Source organism: Dromiciops gliroides, chromosome 1 (assembly GCF_019393635.1).
Source record: "Dromiciops gliroides isolate mDroGli1 chromosome 1, mDroGli1.pri, whole genome shotgun sequence".
NCBI classification, from domain to species: domain Eukaryota; kingdom Metazoa; phylum Chordata; class Mammalia; order Microbiotheria; family Microbiotheriidae; genus Dromiciops; species Dromiciops gliroides.
This window is the reverse complement of record NC_057861.1, coordinates 147419957-147440681: the sequence shown is the minus strand read 5'-3', so window position 1 is coordinate 147440681 and position 20725 is coordinate 147419957. Positions and strand designations below refer to the sequence as shown.

The following is a 20725-nucleotide window of genomic DNA, read 5'->3' as shown; positions in this document are numbered from 1 at the left end:
TTTTTTAACCAGAAGAGGAAACTGGGGAAGAGTTTAAGCGTCCAGAATCACATGGCTAGTTAGTGACTGAGGCAGAATTTGATCTCAAGTCTTCCTGACTCAGGGGCACAGTACGGCTCCACTAAGTGCCTACTGTGTGCCAGGCATAAAGGACTATTCCATGGCTTCAGCGAACTGACATTCTACCGAGTGGGCTTCCATCGCTTTTACATTCCACAAGTGAAATGGGATAGCCGGCTTTCTTTCATTCTGACTTCGTTAAAAGTTAATCAAGCCGGGGGGCAGCTAGGTGGCGCAGTGGATAGAGCACTGGCCCTAGAGTCAGGAGTACCTGGCCTCAGTCACTTAACACTTACTAGCTGTGTGACCCTGGGCAAGTCACTTAACCCCAATTGCCTCACTTAAAAAAAAAAAGTTAATCAAGCCGGGGCAGCTAGTGGCACAGGCCCTGGATTCAGGAGGACCAGAGTTCAAATTCGGCCTCAGACACCTGTGTGTGTGACATTGTCACTTAACCCTCATTGCCCCGCAAAAAGAAAAGAAAGTTAATCAAGCACTTCCAGAAAGGGGTGAAGATGATAACAAGCAACTGTGACACCACCTAGGTTAGGAAGGACAGAGCAGTACGAAACAAGCCCTGCCCAAAATGGCGACGAGACCCTCCCTTCCTCGGTCTGGTCCAACCCCACCCTACACAAACCTCGGGAGGGGCGGGGCCCGTGCAGCTCGTCCCGCCCTCCGCGCGACTCGAAGGCGGGGTGGGTGTGCTCTGAAGTTCGTGCGCGCGCGGGCCGTCGCGCACGCGCTGCCGCGGAGGAGGCGGTTAAGGCCGCAGTTGGCTGGTGGAGATGGTGGTGGCGGGGGGCGGGGGAGCCTCAGGAGCGGCGGTTAAGAGTCACCTGTGAACGAACGGCCGCCCGCCGCGCTCCTGACTCCGCGGGTCCGGATCAGGATCGGCTTCGAGCGGGGGCCTGGGCGGCGGCTGCGACGCCTCCCCCTCCGCGGCGTCTGCTCGCACCCTCCGAGAGGGGCTCGCGCTGCCCCCGGGGGAGGGCGGCCGGGCGGGGACGGCGCTAGCCGTCGGCCGCTCCTCACGCCCCGCTACCGGGAAGCTCTCGAGCCTCTCTGACTGCTGCCGGGCGTCCGGCCGGGTAAGTGTCTCTCGCGGCTCCGAAGGGAAACTTTCCAAGCTCTTTCTCCGGCGCGGGGGAGCCGTTGTCCTCCCCCTCTCCCGGGCGGCGGCGGCGGCGGCCGACGCCATGTTGGGGTCTGGGGAAAACGGGGCGCCCGGCTGCCCCCTCCCGCCTCAAGCCGGGCGCGCGGGAGCCCTGCCTGCCGGGGCCGGGGGTCGAGGGAGGGGGCTGCCGCCGAGGCTTCCGTTCCGCTCCCGCCCACCTTGGCGCCCCGCGTCCAGCCCTGGACCTCCGACTCCCCGCACTGGAGGCCCGAGCGCGCGCCCCGGGAGCGCGTCCCTGCCCCTGCGGCCGGGTATCCCGCGGAGCCGGGGACGGGAACCAATTTCAACCGGTTAGAGAAAGGTGGCATCCACACCCCTGCGGTAGCTTTGGGTCCCCAAAGTGCCCAGGGTGGGGGGGGACCTTTTTTACTCGGCTTGTTTGAGCCCCCGGATTTTCTCGGACGCAAACGTTGGTTTCCCGGCGTTATTTCTTGGGAGGCTTTTAAAAACCAAGGGTGGTGTTTTGCCAGGCTCTCTGTCCTATTATCTGTTGCTGTGTATACAGCCCCTCGCAGGCTTTGGGCACGTTTAGTTATAGAAAAGAAGGTACAGGAGGCAATTAACCAGGGACATTACCTGTATATTATTAGTGCCTATTATTGCAAATTACGTTGAAATGACAGTTGGCTTCCCCCCCCTTAGAGGTAGTTGACTTTTTCTTAAACAGTCGAAAATAGCTTAAAGAGATTTAGACCAAAAAAACCCAACAACAACAAAGAACAAAAACAAAAAACAACGTGCTTAGACCTGTTGTCCTAGAAATAAGGTGAAGTGAGTTAAACACTGACAAGTAATTTTTCGCTCGTTCCCGGGAGCCGCGTGTGTACCACATTCCTAGTTCAGGATATTTATCTGTTCTCTGACCTCTGCTACTTAATAGGGAGTTGAGGTTATTCAGCATTATGAAATCCCGAATAATTAATTTTCCCTTTGCTCAAACTCTGACAATGATGGAATTGAACTACATTAAACATTACGTTTATGTTAAATTTAATATTTAGCAATATCAATCACCAGTTTGTTTAAAAATTAAAAAAAAACTAGACTAGGATGTTTAAATAGGGTAATACATTTAAGGATTTAAGTACACTCAGAATTAATTCCTAGGAAACAATTGATCGTAGACCTGGAAGATACTGGAAGAGGCTATCTGGATCTAGTCCAGACTCCTCATTTTACAGATCAAGAAACTGACCTGGGGAAGTTGCAACTTGTCCAAAGTCACAAAGACTGGAGACAATTTGAATCTAAGTCCTCTAACTCCATAAACTTTGTTTTTTCATTGTCCTACACAATCTAATGTACTGAGTAAGATTATTTTTTCTAAGGCATCATTTTTGTGTGTTTTGCTTTTTTTAAATGTTTTTTTTTGCTAAGGCGTCATTTTGATAAAAATGTGTTGCAATTCACCTGCTTTTTCCAGAATGAAATTGTTTGCTTTTGGAGGGGGGGTTAACCTTTAAGCTGAATCTTAGTTTTTCACAGTAATTATCTTAGAAGGTTGTGGAATAAATCGATAGGTGTATTAAATACACTTTTTCCCCTTTTCTACTCTGCCCATTGCATCCACAATTTGTGTCTTCCTTTCTAGTCCTAAAATTAGCCTCCAAGTATTAGAGCTCCTCCTTTAAATTCAGACCCCTTTCCTAGCTGCCCAGCTGAAAGACCAAAGGTAGGCTGCCAGATCGTAGAGTGGAATGGTTGTGAACGGTTTAAAAACCTAATTACATGAATTAGTATGGCAATAGGGCATAGCCACATGGCATTTCTGATAGTATTTGGGTCCATCTGTCTTTTTTGTGAAATGGATGAAATCAAAGCTAAAGAGGATCATCAGTAACGCATGCCACAAGTCAGAATTATGATGTCCTTAGTAAGTACAACTCAGTTTCCAAGAACAGTTACATCTATTAAATACCAGTATTCACACTGATTGAAAAAATTGATAAGGACTAGCACTAGGCTTGTAATGGTACACTTTTTAATGAACAAGATTCATTGCTTTTGTAAACTGCTGTAAATCCATATTTTTTTGTATAAGTAACAGGCTATATTTCACTATTTTAGTTGGGGATTAGAGTGGATCTTTGATTAGATTGCTATCATGCACTCCTGGGGGAGAAAATGCCTTCTACTAAGGCAGATAGACCCCTTCTCTGCAACTTAAGAGTATCATAGAGTTGCCTAGAGCTTTGAGAGATGAAATGACTTGTTCAGGGTCACAAAGTCAGTGTGTCAGAGGCAGAATTTATATCCAGGTATTCCTGGCTTCAAGGCTGACTGTCTACTCTTCCTTGCTGTCTGTCTTGTCTTTCTTTACCATTATTGGAAATGACTAAATCAGACTTGTAGACATTTCTGACCGTGTGGTCTGCTGTTGAAAAAAAAAAAAACTGGGGACATCACTACTCTAGAACATGATTGACTCTTCATCCTATGGAATGTTCTTCCATTTGTTCACCATATTTCAACTTTTCACAGCCTTATGGAAAACCCATCTTTCCTGACTTGAAATCAAGTCTCTCTAAACATCTGTTTTAGTTTGCTCGTTAATCCTAATCTCTTTGAATATAGGATGTATATTATGTCTGTATGCTGAATCTTTAATACAGTGCTATGAACTTTACTTTTTCCTGGGCACTCATTTTAAATGCATGGACATACTCAACAGTGTGTTTGGAAACTTCAGAAGACTGACTTTGAATTTCTTTGGATGACTTAGTGACTCAGCATTAAACTATAGTTGATTAAATATTTGTAGAGGACTTGTAAATACCACGGAGGGTGCAGTTACTTCAACTCCACTCTACACCAGTAACAAAAGGGAAGTAGTAGGTCTGCATAAGGAATTGTATGGACATCCCTCACTAAAGTTGCCCCAGCCAACTTTCTTTCGTAATAATATACCTAGGAAATAATAAACCTAACAAGATGTTGCTATAATGGTGTACCAGAGGATACAAGTCCTTCTGTATCCTCTGTCGAGTAGCCATTTGGAGCCCTTAATACTAAAGCTAATCAGAAATGCTAGGGGTGGGTGGGGGGAGAGGCTCATCAAGTCCGAGGTTACTGGAAGAGGGTTCCCCCCAACCACATCCTAATTGACTGGGACTACAGAGAGAGGCATGTGTGGCCCAGCTCATTCTCACCCTTACTTAGTCCCTAGAACAGTGCCTACCAGCACTGTGTTATGTGCTTAGTAAAAATGCTGGTTGAATTGAATGTATTAATTTTTTTTTTTTTGGTGAAGCAATTGGGGTTAAGTGACTTGCCCAGGGTCACACAGCTAGTGTGAAGCATCTGAGGCTGGATTTGAATTTAGGTCTTCCTGACTCCAGGGCTGGTGCTCTATCCACTGCGCCACCTAGCTGCCCCTGAATGTATTAATTTTTGAGTTAGACATGTGAAAGATAGTAAGTAGTTCCATTAAAGTGCTTGTTTGTAGGATGAGCTGTAAGAAATACAATTGTTTTACAAACTAAACGCAAATATTTTGAATGGCATGTGAAGTTAATCTTCAGCAGTGTAAAGTAGTCATTGGTAGTGACAGTAGTAGATTCTGGGGTTCTCTTCAATGATAGAATCACAAAAAATATAATGACTGAAGTAGGACAGAAAACAATTATAGGCTATGTAAATCCTCTGAAACAGTTCTTGATGAAAAGACAAGCTAAATTACTGGTCATTATAGAAGGGACAAGAGTGACCTTTATACATTGATCATGAGCAGTTTGGACATCATACTATGATCTTTGAATAAGTCTACATTTTTGTTTGTAATTATTATATACAGTGACTTAAGTACTCAGTAAAATTTGGATGATCCCATGAAAGACATTTTAAGATTTTAAGTGTTTCTCGCAATTTTCAGTAATCAAAAAGTTTTTATTTTATCTTGTAAATAAGTAAGAAAAGAGCAGTGACATAGTGGATTGGGGCTGGGTGTGTGGGGGGGTAGTCCTAGACCTACTTCTGACACTTTATCTCTGGACAATTCACTTAACTTCTCAATGCCTCACACAACTCTTAAAGACAGAATTACAATCCCTCCCCCCCCCCTTTTGGTGAGGTAATGGGGGTTATGTGACTTGCCCAGGGTCACACAGCTAGTAAGTGTTAAGTGTCTGAGGCTGGATTTGAACTCGGGTCCTCCTGACTCCAGGGCAGGTGCTCTATCCACTGCGCCACCTAGCTGCCCCTGAATTACAGTGTTTTTAGAGTTTAAGGGACTAGAGCAACCAGCTATTCCAATATTGACCTTGAGTTCTTTCAAAGCAGATTAACAAAAAGTTATCTTTTTTGGGGTGACACCAGACATATGCTGTCCTGGCACAGGGAAAACTTCCATGGGTGCTGATCCTGTAATTCATCTGTAACTTTGAGGGAAAGCAATTTATGGAGAAGAGAAAACTTGGGAAATCATAATAGCTGTCTTCCTGTATTTAAAGAGTTGCTCTCTTTGGCAGAGGTCAGAACTGGGAGCAATGGGTGGAAGTTGCAAAGAGGAAAAAAGAGCTATAAGAAACTTTAGATCCCATCTAGTCCAACTTAACTTGTAGATAAGGAAACTAAGACCCAGAGAAATCAAATGTTTTGTTCAGGTTCACTCAAGCATTAAAGAGCAGGTAAAGAATTTGAAGTGGGTCCTCTTCAAAATCTGTTGCTCTTCCATTGTACCATGAATGCCCGGAAGGTAGTAGGTTTTCCTTTTTTGGAGGTCTTCAAGCTGAGACAGAATGACCACCATTGAGGTTAGGCCTACTTCACTTCTTCCCTGGACTATAGCAGTGACTCATAATTAGTCTCCCTGCTTCCAGTCTCCCTCTTTATTCTATCTTTGTAATAGCTGTCAAATTGATATTCCTAAAGCACAGTTCTGTCTCTTCTTTCCTGCTCAAGAAAATCTTTTGCCTCTAGGAGGAAACACAAATCTTTGACTTTTAAAATCCTTCACAGTTGGGTTCCAGCCTACCTTTCTAGGCTTTTTGCTCACTGCTTTCCTTCATGTAATCTGTGTACTTGCTGTTTCCCCATTCATGGCATTACATTTGTATTTCCATGCCTTAGCACTGGCTGTCTTCCATAGCTATAATGCACATTCTTTGTTCTACCTTTTAGTATCCCTAGCCTTCTTTAGCTCTGGTCACCTTTAGAAAATCCATCCTGATTGTTCAGTCACTGTTGCTTTCCCTCACTTAAATTATATCCTTTTTTAATTTACTTTTTTGTGTACATGTCTTTTCCTTCAGTAGAATGTAAGTTCTTGGATGGCAGGGACTGTTTTGTTTTTATCCTTGCAAAGTGTTCAACATAGTTCAATACATTATACATATATATATCATTAAGCATTGATCAAATACTTTCCACGTGCCAGGCACTGCACTAAGTGCTGGGGATACAAAGAAAGGCAAAAGACAGAATCTGCCCTTAAGGAGCTCACGATCTAATGGGAGACACAACATGCAAACAAACAACTATGTACAGACAAGCTGTATCCAGAATAAATAGGAAGTAATTAACAGAGGGAAGGCACTACAATTAGAGGGATATCGGGAAAGGCTTTTTGTAGGTGGAATTTTATCTGAAACTCAAGGGAAGCCAAGAAGCAGAGACGAGGAGGGAGGAGTGTTCCAGGCATGAGGGACTACCAGAGAAAATGTCTGGAATGGAGAAAGATGGAGTTTCTTGTTTGAGGCACAGAGGGTGTAAGAAGATTGGCAAGGTGGGGGGAAGGGGGTAGGTTATGAAGAACTCTGAATGGCAAACAGAACATATGATGTGTCATCATAGGTCAGAGGTGTTAAACACACAGTCTGCCACATGCTGCTGACAACACTCCTGAGTGGGGCCAGAACCAAATTAAAATGTAATTGGAAAATATTTAACAAAATAAATAAAAATAACATTTTAAAATAATTAAGTAATTACATATGAGGGTCCTTAGATAATAAGGAACCAATTGAGTTTGAGGTGTGTGTGTGTGTGTGTGTGTGTGTGTGTGTGTGTGTGTGAGAGAGAGAGACACACAGACACACAGGCATGGTCAGACTTACACTTTAGGAAAATCAGTTTGACAGCTGAATGGAGTTTGAACTGCAGTAGGGAGAAACTTATGTCAGGCTATCGGAGTAGTTCACGTGTGTGGTGATACGGGCTTGAACAGGTTGGTGGCACTATCATAGAGAAGAGGGAGTGTTTGAGATTTGTTACAAAGAGGTGCCAAGGATGACATTTAAGTTTTGCAAGCTTGTGCAACTTAAAATTAACAAGTAACTTGTGGTAACAAGTGCTTGTAGAATTGAATTCAAGACAGTACATTATTTGAAATTTGAGGTGAATAAAGTGTAGTCAGAACCAGGAAAGGATAGAAGGTTGTGGTGAGCTTGAAGGATGAGTTTAAAAGTGAGTCAGAGGCAAATACAATTAAAATTAATGTTGAATGTTGAAAGTTCTAGAAATGTTTTATATCTGCCTGCTTTATGCATTAGAAGAAAGTCCTAGAGAAAGGACTAGATAGATGTAAAATTTTCCACATGTTGAAGTCATGGGAAAACTATTTAAAAGAAGAAAAGAAAAAAAATAGATGGAGAGATGGAAGGACAAGAAAACTATGATGAGAGGAATTTCACAGTTTGTGATCATGGAAATGAAAGTTTGGGTTTAAGGTACTGTCACCTTTTTGGATAGTTGAAGTAGAGTTATAGATCATGGGAGTTTGCCTTTGGACTGATTTTCTAGGGGACTTTTCTCACAGTCCCCAAGGGCAAGAAATTTGGTGGAGAGGATCTAGGTGCTCAACTTTTGAGGGGAGTGTAAGTGGCCTCGAAGATAGCAATAGCAAGAAGCTTGACAGGGTGAGAGAGTAGAAGTTGCAGGATGATGGCAGCAAAAGGAAGGCTTGGTGGTAGAATAGGGATTATAGGATCATAGAATGTTAGGGCTGGAAGAAAGGTCATCTATCTGCCTTTTCACTTCCTCCTCCCCCTCCAATTTTACAGATCAGGAAACTAAGTCTCAGAGAGGTTAAGTGATTTGTCTTAAATTCAGATAGGATTAGACTGAATATTTACTGAATGGGGAGTTTTCTGGATATATCAGCCAGTCAATAATTAAATGCTGGGAGCAGCTAGATGGCTCAGTGGATAAAGCACCAGCCCTGGATTCAGGAGGACCTGAGTTCAAATGTGGCCTCAGACACTTGACACTTACTAGCTGTGTAACCCTGGGCAAGTACCCCCAATCTAAGTCTGGGGATACAAAGAAAGGCAAAAGACAGCCTCTAGTTCAGAGAAACCTGGAGGGTCTTGCGTGGGCTGATGATGAGTGAGATGAGCAGAACTAGAAGAACATTGTACACAGTAACATCAACATTGAGTGTTGATCTACTGTGATGGACTATATTCTTCTCACCAATGCAATGGCACAGAAGAGTTCCAGGGAACTCGTGATGGAAGAGGATCTCCAAGTCCAGGAAAAAAAAAAAGAACTGTGGAATATAGATGCTGAATGAACCATACTATTTCTTTTGTTTTTAGTGCTGTTGTTTTTTTTCTATTTTGAGGTTTTCCATCAGTGCTCTGATTTTTTCTCTTATAACATGACTAATGCAGAAATAGGATTAATGTTATTATGTGGGATGGGGAGGGAGAGAGAAAAATCTGAAATTGTAAAGCTTGTATAAACAAAGGTTGAGAACTATCTTTACATGTAACGGAAAAAAAATAAAATACTTTATTAATTTAAAAAAAAGACAGCCTCTGCCCTCCTGGAGCTCACAATTTAATGGGAAAGACAGTATATAAACAATTATGTACAAAGAAGCTTATATCCAGAATAAATAGGAAGTAATCTACAGAGGGAAGGCACTAGAATTAAAGGGATTGGGAAAGGCTTCTTGTAGGTGGAATTTTAGCTGAGACTTCAGGGAAGCCAAGAGACAGATGAAGAGGGAGAGAATGTGCACATGTCGAGGACAGCCAGAGAAAATGTATGGAACTGAGATGTAGTATCTTGTTTGAAAAATAGCAAGGAGGCTAGTGTTAACTGGATCTCAGTGTTCTCAGGTTGGGTCTTGGTGTAATAAAACTAGAAAATTGGGGGTTTGGGAGGGCTGGTTATGAAGGGCTTTGAATTCCAAATAGAGGATTTTATATCTGCTTAAACAAAAACAATCACCAAGATAATCTTAAAGCACAGGTATATAATTGGTGTTCTGGTTTCTGACTTTGTGTTTAGTATATTGTGTATGACTGTCACTCCCTTCCTCAAAAATCTTCACTGACCCTCTATAACTTTTTTCCCCTTTTTTTTTGCCAGGCAATGAGGAGGGTTAAGTGACTTGCCCAGGGTCACACAGCTAGTAAGTGTCAAGTGTCTGAGGCTGGATTTGAACTCAGGTACTCATGAATCCAGGGCCGGTGCTTTATCCACTGTACCACCCAACTGCCCCTATAACTTCTAAGATATCTTCACAGACTGGTATTTAAAGCCTTTCACAATCTGGCTTCAGCTTCATAACCCCCTTCACACCCTTTTAGCCAAGCTGACCTACTTTCTGTTCCCTAAACTCTATTCTATCTCCTTTATTATTTCCCACAAGCTGTCTCTTAGTGCTTTTAGTGTACTCCTTCCTTACCTCAGTCTCTTAGGAGCCTTAACTTCTATAAAGCTTATTTTAAGTCTAGCTCTTATGTACAACCTTTCCTGGTCCTCCCAGTTATTACTCTATCCTTCTTCAGATTATTTTCTATTTACATTTCCTTTTTATCTTCCCCTCACCCCTCACTTTTTTTTTTTTTTTGCAGGGCAATGAGAGTTAAGTGACTTGCCCAGGGTCACACAGCTAGTAAGTGTCAAGTGTCTGAAGCCGGATTTGAACTCGGGTACTCCCAAATCCAGGGCCGCTGCTTTACCACTGCGCCATCTAGCCGCCCTCATTTATAAACTGTAGTTTATAAATGGCAGTAAGAGGTAGTAAGAATAATGCAGTCGGTAAAAATCTCATTTAAAATTGAAAAAATTTTTTATTTATCTAGGACTCATTGCCAAGCTAGAAATTTAAAGAAATAACAGTAAATTTGAAATTTTGACATTATAAAATGACAGTAAATCTGCATTTTACAACAGTATCAAGTTCTCAGATTGGCAAAGCATTGTGACATTTGCTTTGGGAGAGTAGTTATTTCACAAGACAGTTTAGTTCCTGAGCCCCTTAGTCACTTTATTATTTAAAAAAATTTTATTTTTCAAAAGGACACTCGGAAGATTTACTACTGAGGTATTAAAACTTGAGTTTTAATTATATATGACTACATGTTGCTAAACCATCCTGCTGATAAATGACAGCCTGTACATAGTTGGTGGAAGGAGTAGCACATTGGAATAAAATGTAAGCGTTCCTCAGGGAGTAGGTGATGGCCTTTTTTTGGTTATGAGTAATCCTTTGTCATAACAAACATCATCTATAGTATTAGGCAGGTATATATGTGTGTGTGTGTGTGTGTGTGTGTGTGTGTGTATATATATATACACATATATATATATATATATATATAATTGGTTCATTGGTATCTGACTTTGTATTTGGTATAGAGTAAGGGTGAGGAAACTAATGATCTTGGGGTCAGATTTAGTTCCAGGCATAAATTTTATTTTGGCTAGATCCAAGATGTGATGGGGATAATATCTGCATCTTGTGCTTACAGTTGCAACACCTTAGTGAACTTAAAAATTTTTACTAGCAGTGTTCTTTAAGTCCAAAAATCTGAATGTTACTCTTACATAATTATATAATAATGAAGATGGTGACCTAATGAATACAGTTCTGGAGTTGGAACTAGGAACTCCCAGGTTCAAATTTTGACACTTAGGATATCTGTGTGACCCTGGGCAAGTCACTTAACCTCTCTATGCTTCAGTGTCTTGGTCTTGTCTGTAAAATTGTAATATGTGTATTATCTACTTTATAAGGTAGGTAAAATGATCTATAAATGTCAGTTATTTTATAATAATAATGAAAGGAACAGCCAGCATTGCAGAAGAATAATGATGGTTGGCATTTACATATTTTATTTGATCTTCATGACAACATTGTTAGTTTCTACCGTTTCTATTACTATCCTCATTTTAAAGATGAGGAAAACATTCTGAGATTTGCTGAGGGTCATGGAGGTGTGTAGTAAATATGGGATTTGAATGTAGGTCTTTCTGACTTCAAGCCCAGCACTAAAGTTAGTCATTAAACAATTAAGTACCTCCTATTTGTCAGAGACTGTGCTAAGTTCTGGGGGATATAAAGAAAGGCAAAAGGGGCAGCTAGGTGGCGCAGTGGATAGAGCACCGGCCCTGGAGTCAGGAGTACCTGAGTTCAAATCCGGCCTCAGACACTTAACACTTACTAGCTGTGTGACCCTGGGCAAGTCACTTAACCCCAATTGCCTCACTAAAAAAAAAAAAAGAAAAAAGAAAGAAAGGCAAAAGACAATTCTTGCTTTCATAGAGCTCACAATCCATTGGGGAAGACAACATGCCAACAATTATGTAAAAGTGATCTATGTTTTGAAGAAATTGGAGGTAATCAACCAAAGGAACATACTACAGATGAGGTCAAGAAAGCCTTCCTTTAGAAGGTGGGATTTTAACTGGAACTTGAAGGAAAACAGAAGGCAGAGGTGAGGGAGAAAAATTCCAATAGGGGATAGGTAATGAAAATGCCCTGAAATGCAGAGATGGGAGTGTATTGTTTGAGGAATAGCAAGGAAGCCAGTGTTACTAGGTCTTACCATATCCACTGTGCTAGGCTGCTGGGGTATCCTAGTTGGCAGTTATCACTCCCTCTGCTGATCCTCCCACAGTTAGCATTTTATATCTTTCAAAATCATTTATCCATTTCTATCATGTATTAATTATTTGTGTATGTCTTTATTTCACTAGAGCACCGTTAATCGTGTACTATTTGAAGCATACTGTGCTAGATATGTGTGAGAGACATTAAAGACTTTATGCCAGCTCTCAAGGAGTTTCAGGCTCAGTTGAGGTGATTATGTGTGCACAAATAAATGTAATACAAATTAGAATGTGCTAAGGACATATTAAATATTAGGAAATTAGACGAGAGAAAGAAATTTCTAGCTAAGGTGAGGATCAAGGAAAAAACATTTACATTCAGATTCCATATTTACTAGACCTCATGACCCTTAGTGAGTCACTTTATCCTCTCAGAATCCATTTTCTTCATCTTTAAAATGGGGATAGTAATAGAAACTAGGGCAGCTAGTTGTGGCACAGTGGATAAAGCACCAGGCCTGGAGTCAAGAAGACCTAGCTCAAATCCAGCCTCAGACACTAGCTATGTGATCCTGGGTAAGTCAGTTAACCCCGTTTGCCTCAGTTTCCTCATCTGTGAAATGAACTGGAGAAAGAAATGGCAAGCTATTCTATTATCTTAGCTAAGAAAACCCCAAATGGGGTCACAGAGAGTCAGACACACACATTTGAATCAATTGAATGAGTAATAGGAACTAGCAGTGTTGTCATGAGAATCAAAATATGTAAAATACTTGTTGCAGAGATATGGTATTAAAATGGGGCTTAAAGGATGTTGATAGGAAAGGGAGGCTTAGAAATGAGGGGGGGCTTGGAGATATGAGTGATTTCAGTTATACAGTTTTAGAAATGATATGGAACATAAGAGGTCATCAAATTCATTCCCCATGTTTCATGTATTAAGTGTGTATGAGGCACAGAGAGGTTACAGGACCAAGCCTAGAAGTTATATGTTTGTATTAAATTTCTTTATGTTGATAACAATAACAATTTTTTTTTTCCCCCGCGGGGCAATGGGGGTTAAGTGACTTGCCTAGGGTCACACAGCTAGTAAGTGTCTGAGGCCAGATTTGAACTCAGGTACTCCTGAATCCAGGGCCGGTGCTTTATCCACTGCGCCACCTAGCCGCCCCCAACAATAACAATTTAAACTGACATAATTGTAGTTTACCAAAACATGTACAAATATGCTTTTAAGCAGATTTACTTTTGCAAGTTCCAATAAAATTATTGGGAAGCTGTGGCTAAAATCACTGATAAATTCAGCAAGAGTTTAGGCTTTTAGAGATTTATAAAATATATATTATGAGTTAGTAAAGAGAGATTGAGAAGATTCCTTATAGCATGGAAATCCTAGCTCAAATCTAATTCGATATAGCCAGAGAGAAAGAAATCAATTTCCTTTCCTAGCAGCCCACGTGAAATCTCTTACCAACCACTAAATCGATGTCCTGAAAGACAAAGGGGGACTCCTGTTCTCCCTCTCCTGCCATGCTGGTTCCTCACCAAAAAGAGAGATTTTATTATTGAGGTTTAGTGATGAAGAACCAGAGTTCCCGTTGGTTTATTTGCTTGGACTTTATTAGTATTTTTCTGTTTTATAGTGGGTTTTTTTTTAACAACTTTCACCTGCCTTAGAAATAATGCTTTCTGAAATTAGACTTTTATTTTGTTGATAAAAGTGTATACATGTGCTCTTCTCTTTACCCATTGAAAAACTTTTTTTTTTAATTTAATTTTTTAAAATTTTACATATAAGGTATTTTATTTTTTCCATTACATGTAAAGATAGTTCTCAACTTTTGTTTATACAAGCTTTACAATTTCAGATTTTTCTCCCTCCCTCTCCCCCTCCCCTAGACAGCAGGTAATCTGATATAGGTTATATCTATATATCTATATAGATATAGATATAGATATACACACACACATATATATACACATAATAACATTAATCCTGTTTCTGCATTAGTCCTGTTATAAGAGAAAAAATCAGAGCAATGATGAAAAACCTCAAAATAGAAAAAAAACAACAGCACCAAAAACAACAGAAATAGTATGGTTCATTCAGCATCTATACTCCACAGTCATTGAAAAACTTTTTGAAGAGGAAGATGAAATAATTTCTCAAAGGATATTTCATCTTGAAATTGATTTATTAATGAATTTTCTCTACTCAATCTTCAGTCTATTCACTTAGGTAAAGTAGTTAAGTGGACTGGGATAGTTTTATATATATATATATATATATATATATATATATATATAGTTTACTTCTAATGAATTAGGATTTGATGTAATACCATCCATTTTTGCTTTTTGCATATGTCAGTATGGACTTCAACAAATCAGGTGTCCTTATTTTTCATCAGCCTGTTGTTCCTCAAGGACTGATCGAAATCAAAGCTGCTTTGTTTAATTAAGACCCTTTGTTAACAGCTCTTCCAGAGTCGTTCTGTTGGTGCTCTGCCACATTGCTAAAGGGAAAAAAGTGACAAACTAACAAAATTTTATCTTATTTGATGTGTCTCAATCTCCTTTCTGGCAGTGTACTTATCAGGTTTTTGTTTTGTTTTTACTGTGAAAAGCAGCAAGGCACAGTGAGTTTTATAAAGGGTTGGTCTTAGAGTCAGGAAGATCTGGATTCACTATGTGATGTTGAGCAAGGCACTTAAGCATTCAGGGTCCCAGGTAACTCTTTAAGACTCTTTAGTTGCAGAATAGTTGTCTGGTAATAGCTAATAATAGACAACATTTATATAGTGTTTAACATGTGCCAGGTATTCTGCTAAGCTCTTTAATTTCATTTGGTCCTCAAAACAATCTTGGGAGGTAGGGGATATTATTATCCTTATTTTACAGATGAAGAAATTGAGGCAAATAAAGGTTAAGTGACTTGTCCAAGATCACATAGCTAGCTAGTGTCCAGGGCTATATCCAATTGTGCGTTCCCTACAATAATGAAATCACAGGTTCAGGACTCTTCTCTCCCCCCCCCCCCCCATCTCACCACCCCTGTATGTAATTGTAATCAGTGAGTGCTCTAGTCTGTTTTCTTTATATATTTTGATATATTTGTTTTATTTTTGTTATTTATAACGATGTTGTTTAGATATTTCCCAGTTGTATGGTATGTCCCACAATTTATATTTTAGTTTCCATTATTATACAAATAATACTGTGAATATTTGTGTACAATTAGGTCTTTTTTCTTCTCCATTTAATAACTTTCATAGTAGAGTTCCTAATAGTGTTATCACTGGGACAATCACTTTTTGCAATTGAGTATATATATATATATTTTTTTTTTTTTAAATTTTATTTTTTTTGCAGGGCAATGGGGGTTAAGTGGCTTGCCCAGGGTCACACAGCTAATGAGTGTCAAGTGGCTGAGGTCAAATTTGAACTCAGGTCTTCCTGAATCCAGGGCCGGTGCTCTATCCACTGCGCCACCTAGCTGCCCCCCCCCTGCCATTTTTAAGAGAATAGGATAATTGCTTTGCCAGTGAGGAGAGAGGGGAATTGATTATTCTTTGCTTTTGGAAATAAAATTTAATAAATAAAATTAATAAGTTTATGCAGTGGTCATTAGTATATTATTAGTTGATTAGTATATTAATATTTATACAATTAATAATTAGCGATTAATAGAATAATAAAAATTTCAGTGAAATTTTCAGCTTTTCAAACAGTTCAATCTATTCAGTAGATTGTAAGATCCTTATGGACAGAAACTTCTGTTTCTCAGCACAGTAGATTGCACTGTTTGAATTACCTTTGAGCAATAAAAATGAGATTTTTTTATGATCTCCATAAAAAATAGTTATTTAATTAAAAAGTACTAAAAGTGGTTTTAGCAGTATTAAATGCTTTTTAGTGTTTCAGTAGATCATATCATCTATTAAAGAGCTGCTTTTTAAAAGTACTTTTTTGTTTGGCTGACATTCTCTTTTTGGGGGGTGGTTGGTGAGGCAATTGGGGTTAAGTGACTTGCCCAGGGTCACACAGCTAGTTAAGTGTCAAGTGTTTGAGGTCAGATTTGAACTCAGGTCCTCCTGAATCCAGGGCCGATGCTCTATCCTCTAGCCACCTAGCTGCCCCATACATTCTCTTTTAGATCAACAAATTCAAACTCTTGTAATTAACTTGATAATCTTTTTCTTTGTAATTGACTTGAAAGACAAATCCCTATTCTGGGACCAACCTTGAGATAATTTGTATAATCCCTATTCAAATGGTATATACTCTCATTAAAAGGGATAGCTAGGTATGTAAAGTCACTAACTGGTCATCCAGAGCTCCAAAGGTTTAAAAGCTTTAAAGCAAGTGATTTTTCAGAGTAATCATTATTAAATAAAGGATATGACTGCCCCAAGAAAAATGGCCTGTTCTTTTGATTTTCTTCCTTGTAGCCATGCAAACTCTAGAGCTGAATCCTTCCATATTAGCTATTACATAAAATAAAATGTAATTTGTAAAATAGCTTTTCATCCCTAATTAGTTGATTTTTCAAAAAGAGAAGAGGAAGCAGTCTACCCCAAAATAGTAAACTTACCCTAGGGAGTATATAATCTTCTTCCCCACCCTCCATCTTGTTCCTCTTTCTTTTTAAATGTTTCTTTCAGGTTTCAGTATAGTATTGTTAATCTGATGGAGATTGGTTGCTGGGCCATAAGACTTGAAAACCGAGAGACCTTAGAGATTGATATTTTAGTGTAATATCTTAATTTACAGAGGAGGAGATTGAAGTGAGGAATGCCATATAATAAGTTAGTGACAGTGTTGGGGCCCAAAACCCATGGCTTTAGGTTATAACCCAGCATTCTCTTTCCATTTACTCTCTATGCCACTCAGTTATTTTTAAATTAGTAAAATTTGCTGATGTGATAGATCTCATTCATTTGGAAAGGACTTTGAAAAGAAAGTCATTTGGTCCATTTATTAAATGCTTCCTATGTGCCAGGTACTTGATTTAGTGCTGGAGTTACAAAGAAAGGCAAAAAACAACCTCAGCTCTCAAGAGATTCATAGACTAATTTATATTATATTTCCAACAAATGGCCTTTGAGCCTGAATTGTACAAGATTATATTAAGAGGGCAGTTAGGTGGCACAGTGGATAGAGCACTGGTCCTGGAGTCAGGAGGACCTGAGTTCAAACCTGGCCTCAGACACTTAACACTTACTAGCCCTGTGACCCTGGGCAAGTCACTTAACCCCAATTGCCTCACTAAAAAGAAAAAAACAAAAACCAAAAAAAGATTACATTAAGGATCATATTTGCAATAGTAAGAACAGATCTTTAGCTTTGGGTAGCTGGTCTCTTGGTGTTTACATCTCTTTTTGAAAAACATTTTGCCTCTTTGTATTGCATATTTTAAGAGCATGACAGACATTAATATTTAATAAATTAAATGTAAAATGTGCCCAAAAATATTAAGGAGGGGCCTAGAGTTTTAAAATTCTTGTACTTTTAAAGAGGTATTCTAATATCAGGAATTCTTTTTTTTTTTTTTTCAGGTGAATGAGGATTAAGTGACTTTCCCAGGGTCACATAGCTAGTAAGTGTCAAGTGTCTGAGGTCAGATTTGAACTCAGGTCCTCCTGAATCCAGGTCTGGTGCTTTATCCACTGTGCCACCCAGCTGCCCTTTCTTGGGGGCGGGGCGGGCAGGCAGTGAGGGTTAAGTGATTTGCCCAGGATTACACAGCTAGTAAGTGTCAAGTGTCTGAGGCTGGATGTGAACTCAGGTCCTCCTGAATTCCAAGGCCAGTGCTTTATCCACTTCGGGACGGGGACAGGGACCTAGGGCCACTGTAGAAATTTTTCTTCTATGCATATTTGTTACAGGAGTTTTTTTTCTTTCTCCTTTTTAAAAAAACATGTGGGGAGATTGGTGACTAGTGATTGGATTGTTCTTTTCCCCCTAAAAAAGTCTCATTGAAACATTGAGAAAACGTACAGAAGAGAACAGAAGGAAGGACGGAAGGAAAACAAAAATAGAACAGCTTTGAAAGTAACATGTTGAATATATTATGTATTTAAAAGGAAAATGAAGCTGTATGCAATAGAGATTTTATGTGGTTTTATGTCCAGTTCTTTTTCTGATCTACTTTGTATATGGAAGTACTAATTTTATGTATTAAGTTCAGGGGGGAAATTAATTGAAAAAGTTGCTTACAGGACATCCATTTCAAAATACCCAGTAGGCAGTTAGTGATGTGGGATAATCTCAGGAGACAGATTAAGAGTAGATGCTAACATCACAGTCCTTGATCTGTGTGCTGCGTGAGGAAGTAGAAATGGCACTAAAGAAAAAATGGAAAGAATGGTTAGGGCTAAACCAAGTATATACAGGGGACATCTGTACTGGAGGAAACAATTTTGTGTAGGCATTTAAGCAATGACTCTCAGGAGGATGTTGAACTCTCAGGTGGAAAAACATTACAGACTCTATTCTTTTCCAAAAAATTGAGAAAATATCAACTTTTCCATCTCTAAAATCTTTGTGAGTAATCTATGTGTATATTGAGGGCATCCTTGATGAAAGTCTGAGAAGGAAACAGTCAGGCTTTTACAAATAATATTCTATACAGTCACATAGTTTACTGAAAGATGCAGAGAATACAAGATCCCACTGTACTTATTTGCCTGTAAAAAGTATTTGATTCAATAAGAGTAAAAGGAATATTTAAATTGTTACACATGTCAGCTATTATTATTGTTGTTCATCTTGTTTTCTTTTTTGGATGGAGTTCAGTTAGGAACAGTCCTGTGGCAAGTCTGTCTGGCTAGTTAGTATTCTTCCATATTTAATTTTTTGCTGATTTATTATACAGGTGTATAAAATAACTGCTTTTTGTAGCTAAATAAAAGTTTTGAGATACAAACTCATCTTTTGTAAAGCTCACTGAAAGGACAACTGTTGTTGCAGGCAGGACCAATGTTCTTGTCATGTACTTCATCTTCTTTGCATCTCTCTACCCTCTAGTTTGCTGCTTCAGTTCTCTATGAACCATGATACCAAGTAACCAGACTTGTTAGAATTATTCTGAATTAATAGTTTAAAGAATTGTAAAAAGCTTCCAGGTGATACCCTAAAGTGCTTTAAGCCCACTATTGCTGGTTTGCCTGTTCTGAATAGTTAAGAAGGTTGCTAGTTGTGACTTTAAGAAAAATGAAATATTGCTATTAGTTGAAACGGAAATTAAATGAGCTTAAGCATCTGGAAAGGATCTACCTGTATATAGATAATAGTAAAATTTAGGAATTAGAAGTTATATACATTCAGAACAAGAATGGATCTGAGAATATCTAGTCTAGCTCCCTTATAGAAGAGGAAACTGAAACTCAGGAAGGTTAAATATGATTGTGAGATGACTGTTATAAAGGTATTTCTTTGGCTTATGGCTTCTGAGGCTGGAAATGTTAAAGAGCACACAAGAATGCAAGAGGGGATGAGTTGAATGCTTATGTACAATGAACAGAGAGTTAGAAAGTAGTAGTTATAAAGAATTGTTAAATTAACGATTTTACTTAGCTTGTTAAAGTTGACCCATCAATGTTTTCAGCCATGGTTTAGCAAATTTAGGGGTCAACTTTGCATTTTAGAAGCTAAATGTATTTATCATAAGCTTTCAAAGATAGTAGCAATAGGAAAAAAACTCAGTAAACTGCTTTAGGACATTGATTCCTGACTTCAGTTCAGAAACCAAATTAGCATCACTAAGGAGCTACAAAAAAGTGTTTAAAGATATTTTGTTGAGGTTTAACAGCAGGACCTCAGCCCCCTGGAGTACTTTCTGAAATACATTTAAGGGGAATGGAAACTCTTGATGCTAGTGGCCACCTGGTTTGCCCATTTCTTCTATCTTCCCTCAAATCATAATTTGGTTGAAGATTGGAAAATTATTATCTAAGACACTTTTTAAGATTTGTGATTTCACATCTCATCCCCATAGTAAACATAAAAAGATCAGCCCCCAAATGCAAAAAATTTCAAACATTTTAAAGGTTGTACTTCTAAAACATAAGGACTAATTTAAATTTGGGGTGGGATAGAAATCTAAGAAACACAGTGAACTAGTGAGAATTATGTTACACACTGTAGCAAAGACTTTTTAGAATGGGAAAAAATTAACATCAGGTAGTATAGACAGCTGTAGAAAAAGCACTAATGGTTGGGAAATGCTATAAATAAGAAAATATCCTAAACACTGTCCAGATTTGATTCTGTGATGATCAACTTGCATTCATGCCTATTATTTACTTTTGTAGGTAAGCCTAAGTAAAATTTTATAAATCCATCTTGTAAAGATTTCATTGTTAATTGTCTTATATGTGATAAAGTAGAGGGTCTTTTAAAGATATATCTTGTCTTAGAATTGACTGTCATTATCTTTTGTGCCTTTTAGGTTTTGCCTTTTTCTAGTCTGTTTTCATCTTAAGTGTGTAATTAGATTTCTATTTGTTCCTCATGGTACTTAAATAATTTGGTTGGTTTGTAAAATACGTTGCATGATAGTGTAGAAAGAACATTGATTTTAGAATCAGCACCTCCATTCACATCCCATCTTTGATGCTTACTGCCTCCTTTAGTCCTTTTTTTTTTTTTTTTAAATTTCCGGGGCATTGAGGGTTAAGTGACTTGCCTAGGGTCACGCAG

At 39.0% G+C, this 20725-nt stretch overlaps 1 protein-coding gene across 5 annotated transcripts in view; it reads left to right on the top strand.

Annotated features, from left to right (window-relative positions):
* Nucleotides 1-873: 873 nt before the first annotated feature.
* PLEKHF2 (pleckstrin homology and FYVE domain containing 2) overlaps nucleotides 874-20725 on the top strand; it is a 30577-nt gene continuing 10725 nt past the window's right edge. The window contains exons 1-2 of one of the 5 annotated variants that reach the window (XM_043978161.1): nucleotides 874-1151; nucleotides 17581-17621. The gene's annotated coding sequence lies outside the window, so the exon portion shown is untranslated. Of the gene's footprint in view, nucleotides 1152-10192; nucleotides 10208-17580; nucleotides 17622-17754; nucleotides 17774-18056; nucleotides 18077-20725 lie in introns of those variants that run through there. The other 4 variants (XM_043978160.1, XM_043978162.1, XM_043978165.1 and 1 more) reach the window with 4 other exon arrangements.